Source organism: Sus scrofa, chromosome 15, assembly GCF_000003025.6.
Source record: "Sus scrofa isolate TJ Tabasco breed Duroc chromosome 15, Sscrofa11.1, whole genome shotgun sequence".
Taxonomy (NCBI): domain Eukaryota; kingdom Metazoa; phylum Chordata; class Mammalia; order Artiodactyla; family Suidae; genus Sus; species Sus scrofa.
The window spans coordinates 128,885,325-128,891,893 of NC_010457.5; the positions used below are offsets into that span (position 1 = coordinate 128,885,325).

The window sequence follows — 6,569 nt, forward strand, 5'->3', positions numbered from 1 at the left end:
GAACCACGTAAAGCCACCAGAAAGCTTCAAGGGGACCACAGGGACATAACGAATCACAAGAGGCTGGAGGTACGTTGGAAGGTCGTTTGGTCACAGGCTGGCGAATAGGTTGCTGACCTCTCTGCCAACTGGGAGTAACTGAGGGCTGAGCCGGGAAGGATTCCGAGGCCCCACCTGGGGTTGGTTTAGAAGTGGGACAGTCAGGATGGGTGATGTCTGCTCGGGGCTATGGCAGCAGGAATGATGTGTGCAGACCACATATTTAGCATTCCTTCCCAGCCTCTTGCCTCCGTATCTGTCTCCGGTCAAGTCGTCCTAGATAGATGAGATGCTATTCTATTTCTGAGATATCTACCGAGGACAGTATAGAAACTTCTTTTAGTAATGCAAAGATAGTTACTTAAAGTAAAATGTCCTTGCACCATCTGAGGCCTTGTTGCTTTCACGGCAAGTTCTTTTCTTTGGTTGTGCCCTTGGTGGAAACAGGATGAGCGCAGGTCCTGGGAACCCACTGTGGGGTCCTGGCCACCTTCTGTATCGAGGCTGGTGACCTTGGACAGTCTCCCCTTCCTCGGACCATCAGCTCCTCCCAGCAGAGGCTTCCCTTTCCAGGAGGCCCTCTTTTCCAGCTTTGTTGCCTGAGCCGGGTTTTCTGACCGAGGCAGAGAGAGCTTAAGGGAGATGGTGAGACATGAAGAATCTGGGTCATTGTCCTGTTTCTGCCACCAGATCCCTCTGAGACTTTTTTTTATTTTTTTGAAGCCTGATTTTTCCCCTGCTGTAAAATGGGGGGGACTTTAACCTGGATGCAAGGACTGGCCTGAGACTCTAGGTGATATGTTTGGTGCAAAGTTTGGGGAAGAGGGTTGCATCTTTATTAGATTCTCAAAAAGGGGCTGTAACCCCACAATGCTTAAGAGTTAGGAGATTTCTAATGTTCTTTTAACTTGAAATGTTTATGTGAAGATCCCTTTTTCATGTAATTGATAACTATTTATATGCTTCCAGCTGGCAGATGTGACAAAGCCCTTTTAAATGGCAACTTCCGGTTCTTGCAGAGAACGGACCCATATTCATATTAATAGGCTCCGTTAATAAGATCTGTAGAGGGATGACTAAAGTAGACAAAAATGTAACCTGCAGAAGAAAGAGGAAGTAGGGTTGCTAAAATTACCCTCAGAACTCCTGAGTTATGAAAAGGAAGACATTGTTCTGGAGGATGCCCCGTCTTTTTTTTTTTTTGGCTGTGCCTGCCTTGCAGAAGTTCCAGGACCAGAGATCAAACCTGAGCCACAGCAGAGATCCAAGCCACAGTGGATTCTTAACCCATAGGAGCCACCAGGGAACTCCAGAATTCCGTTGTCATTTGCTTATTGATTGATTGTCTTTTTAGGGCCACACCGCAGCATTTGGAAGTTCCCAGGCTCGGGGTCAAATGGCTGTGGCTGCCAGCCTACACCATAGCCACAGCAAGGGGGATGTGAGCCACAATCTAGGCTGCAGCTCCACTGGATCCTTAACCCACCAAGCGAGGCCAAGGATTGAACTCACATCCTCATGTATACCAGTCGGGTTCTTTACTGCTGAGCCACGAAGGGAACTCCTCTCTTATATGTTGGTGATTGTAAATCAGAGGCAATGCTCAGGGAGACAGAGGAGATGGTGCCCCTGGGAAAGGCGGCACAGCGTCCTTGTCCTGGTTGTGCTCCAGCCGCCTGGTTCTTCCGGTTCCTGGTGGAGGGGGGGGGGGGGGGGGGGGGGGGGGGGGGGGGGGGGGGGGGGGGGGGGGGGGGGGGGGGGGGGGGGGGGGGGGGGGTGTCCAGGCGGGCTGTTCTTCCGGTTCCTGGTGGTCCCAGGTGTGCCTGGCTTGTGGAAGCATCGCTCTAATCTGTGCCTCTGTGGTCACATAGCCTCCTTCCCCATGTGTCTGTGCAGGTACCTTGTCTTCTTATAAGACACTGGATTTAGGGCCCAGTCTAGAGTGGGATGATTTCACCTTGAGATCCTCAACCAATGACATCTTCAAAGAACCTATTTTAAAACAAGGTCACTTCAGAGGTTCCAGGTGAGTGGGGACTACTATTCAAACTACACCAGCACCCCTCACTTGAGGCATAGGGAAGTTCCCCAGGCCAGGGATGGAATCAGAGCTGCAGGTTGGACCTACGCCACAGCTGAGGCCAAGCCAGGTCCTTAACCCACTGCAACACAGCAGGAACTCCTGATTTTTTTTTTTTTTTAATGAGATTGTATTCCTGTATGACTTAGGAGATTAAGAAACAAATTGAAACAACAACAACAAAACGGTGTTATAGGAAGACAGACACACCTATTTTTAGGTGTTTTTTTTTAATTTTTATTTTTTCGATTATAGTTGATTTACATTGTGACACACAAACATTTAATTGCTTGCTGGACTGTGGGAGAGGTGGTGGATGGGAAGAGAGGGGAAGGTAATAACGACAGCGAACACTTGTAGAGGGTTTACTATCTGCCCGACACTATTTTTTTTAGTTTTACTGGTGTAGAGATGACTTACAATGTTGAATTCGTTGCAGGTGTACAGCAAGGCAGCATACATGTACATATATCTATGATTTTTTCTGGATAGATTATTACAGGCTTTCGAGTAGATTTCCTTGTGCTGTAATCCGTGTTGATTATCTATTTTATATACAGTCATGTATACATATTATCCCCATCTCCCGGTTTATCCGTCCCCAACTTTCCCCTATGCTGAACGTAAGTTCGATTTTGAAATCTGTGAGTTTCTGTTTTATACATAAGTTCCTTTGAATCATTTTTAAATTAAATCCCACGTATTAGTGATAGCACATATTTGTCTCTCTCTGCCAGACCCTATTTTAAGTGCTTTTTACATGTGAAACCCCTTAATACTCATAGTAACCTTATGAAGGAGGTGCTGTTATCGTTTCCATTTTACAGATGAGAAAACTGAGGCACGGAATACTGAAGGGACTTGCCTAAGCTCCCAGGGGAGCCCCATGTTGGGAATCCAGTCCGTCTGACTCAGAAACCGTGCTCATAACGGCGTTGCCTTGCTGTCTCTTCATGTGTGGGCAGACATAGAAGATAGAGATCTGATGAAAGAAAACTGTCACCACTTCCTAAATACATTCAGACACACATCCTCCCCGCTCCCCTCCAAGCACGACAGTCACAAATGAACATGTCAGTTCTATGGTTAGATGTGTTGGGAGTACTTCAGTGGCAGAGTCCATTGAATGGGACATTGTCAGATATTTACTTAGAATAAATAAAGACCAGTATGGACTGAGTGAAATATGGTGGTTCCCACGCATCACTGACTGCCTAGCAGACCGCTCAGACCACAAGTGGTTTCAACCAATCAGAGTGCAGCATCGCTCTGCTCAAAGAAGCCGCCTACCCAAGGGGGTTCGCTGCTGACACTGACTTGTAGCAAATGTACCTAAACTGCAGTTGCCCTCCACTTGCTACAATACAAGCCACACACACACACAGAGTGAAGAAAGGGGAATTAGTAGATGCCATCTTTAAAATAAGAAGAATGATTATAGTACTTACATTAAAAAATGTCTGGGGCTGTGCCGCATATTCATTCTCATTCAACTCTTCCCATAACCCTCTGAATCATGGCTGGTCCCAAGGCTGGGAGGGTGACTAATAATAAAGCGGTGGGTTATCTTTATGATAAAAGGGCTCTGGGCTTTTGTTCCTGTAAATCTGCTTCAGGGGCTTTCCTCCCTCTGAAGTGGACTTGCTGTGGCTCTCTGCACATTCCACGAGGACAAATCTGTGGGGCAACAACTCCCTAATTGAACATTTGGGACCTCTTCCCGGTGGCAAGTTTGGTGTGTGTCACTTTTTTTTTTTCAGGTAGTTTCCCTTGTCTGAATAACTTCTTGCATGAAAACAAGTCCTTCAAGTATACTGTCTACAGCGCGGGGCACGGCATGGCATCCTCACGAAGCAGAGACCTCGAGCTACACCAGGCTGGTTGGATCCCAGGGTGTTTGTCCCCCCGACAGGCCAGATCAAGACTCCTCCTGTCTTGTCCTGCTCTCATGTAGGGCCTCATTTGATGGACGAGAGCAGCTAACAGCACCGTGCGGTTGGAGACATGAAATTCTGGGCTTCAAAGTCACCCCACTGACCTTCAGATCCCAGCTCCATCCTTTCCTGGTCACTATGACCTTGGCAAGGTCCTCAACTCTGAAGCCTTAGTTTCTTCATCTGTAAAATGGACATAAGTAACACAACCGCCAAAGGATGGCGCTTGAGGATTAATGGAGTCACTCTATGGATTGCGCTTTGCATAGTGCCTGGTGCTTAGTCCCAGAAAATGTGAGCCATCATCCCTGGGCATCAACAGCCGAATTCTGTGCAATCTTGCTCCTTCTCAGGTTCTAGGGTGTGATGGCAGCATCAGTCAGTGGGACTCAAGAGCATTGCTCTGCATCACTGCATCATGTAAGGAGTCATCACCCATCTGCTAGCATCCGATGGAAAAAAGAGAAAAGGAAGAAGATAAATGTTTCTTGGAGACCCACTTTTAAAATCTATTCAACCGCTCCCTTCAGAATGGAGGTGCTGCTGGTCGGGTCCATTTTCCTTTGGGGTACAAGCCCACAAGCCCTGCTGGTGTTTCTTTTCTGAAACCAGAGCAGGTTTCTCTCCCCACAGGAGCCCCATTCTTTCCTCTGAACCAGAAGGGAAGGTCCCCTTTCTTCTTTCAGTAACGGGTAAGAACAACGTTTCATTGAAGACGTGAATGGAACATTTCTTACCCCAGACTCTCCCGGCTGCAGACGCAGGAATTTTTCTCTCTCCCTGGGCTTCCAAAGATCACGATTCCTGCTCTCTACAGGCAGCCAGGTGGCCCAGGATTCCTGCACAAACGGACAAGTTGGGGTGGGAGGCGGGTGCTTATTTGCAGGGGCTCCACATCAGGCCATCTGACCTGTGATTGATTTCTACCAGGCTCACATCCAAGAATTTCCCCTGCTTCCTCTACCCCCAGGTCTGTGCTGAGCCCCCCCCCCCCCCCCCCCCAGCGGCATCCTTTCCTTTAATTCCTGTCTCTTGCTTTATTTGGGGTTAGAGCACTTAGCATCCCCTGGCCCATTTCTAGTAACAGGGATGCAGTCTGGTCACCTCTCGTGGGACCTCAAGCTCCAGGAGATGTTCATTATTGAGTGCCCAGTGTCTGGCACAGAACCTGGCACACAGTAGGTGCTCCGTAACAGAAGGGGTGAGGTTGGATCAATCAACCGACTGGCACAGTCCTTCTGTGGCTTGGTCCCTGCTCTCTGAACAGAGGCATTCGGCTGGTGAGACAAAGCTCACTGAGGGCAGATGGAGATGAACTCAGGCAGAGAAGCAGGGCCTTGAGGGCAGCATGAACTGTGTGTGTGTGTGTGTGTGTGTGTGTGTGTATGTGTGTGTGTGTGTGTCTGCCGGATGGAGGAGGCCAGGTGACCGACTGCCTGCCGGTCAGCCCCACAGCACTGGCCCTTCAGGTGTGTGGTTTCCTGGTGCTCTCGGCGGCAGTGTACCCAGAAACCGCACTGATGTTTCCAGGAAGTCTGCGCCGACTGCTTCTGCTCTGCAGGTTCTTTCCCTCGTCCCTTTGTCTCTCTCGCTGTTGCTTGCAAATTAAAAAGCAAGGCAGGAAGCAATGTTCAAAATAATCAAACCGCAGCTAAGGGAAGTCGCTACCAAAGGAAGAAAGAAGGAAAAATTGAGTGGCGTGTTATTCCGGACGGCGTTATAACCAGGCTCTGGGATTATTCACTCTGTGAAACCTGCAGGGGTCTGGGGGAGTTAATGGGCCCCTTTGCATCACTTAAATGGGCCATCAAAATTAGCATCAGCATCTTGGTGGGTCACCAGCTGGAAAAAGTCACGCTCTGGGGAGGGAAGGATATTAAGAAAAAGGGAAAATCCGCAGCTCCAGGCGCCTATGTTGCAAGTGCTCACTGCTCTCAGGGGACTCCTCTCCATCACATCCGCTTCAGTCCTGGCACAAAGGAAAATCTGAAGACCCGCAGGGTGGAGAAATGGGCAACCCAGCTTCCCCGGCCTAAAACTGGGTGCCTTGAGGACGGACAGGGGGAGAGAGAGGCTGAGAGGCTCTGAGCTCCAAGGTTCGGCGCCGGGCAGAGCTGTGGAGGTCCCAGCGCTTGGAGAAGGGGCTCTCCTCAGAAAGGGTTCATGGCTACTTCAAGTTTTTCAACTCTGAAATATGAAAAGAAGTCAAAACAGGGCCACAAAAACTGCAGCACATTTAAAAATAGTCATACCCAACAGATTAGCCCTTTTCATACACAAGCAAACAAGGCAATTGTATTATTCACAAGGTAAATTCAGGTCTTATTAAAAGCATGAAATCAGGAGTTCCCGTCGTGACTCAGGGAGTTAAGAACCCAACTAGTATCCATGAGGATGAGGGTTCGATCCCTGGCCTTACCCTGTGGGTGAAGGATCTGGCATTGTCGTGAGCTTTGGTGTAGGTCACAGACGCTGCTCGGATCCCAGTTCTGCTGTGGCTGTGGCTTAGGCTGGCA

General features: G+C 48.9%; 1 long non-coding RNA gene across 1 annotated transcript; it reads right to left on the minus strand.

The window, feature by feature from the left end:
- LOC106506387 lies at nucleotides 2,343-5,011 on the minus strand. Its single transcript, XR_001301652.2, has 2 exons — nucleotides 4,791-5,011; nucleotides 2,343-4,492 (listed from the first exon to the last, which is right to left on the minus strand). It is a non-coding gene; the product is annotated as an uncharacterized LOC106506387 (long non-coding RNA).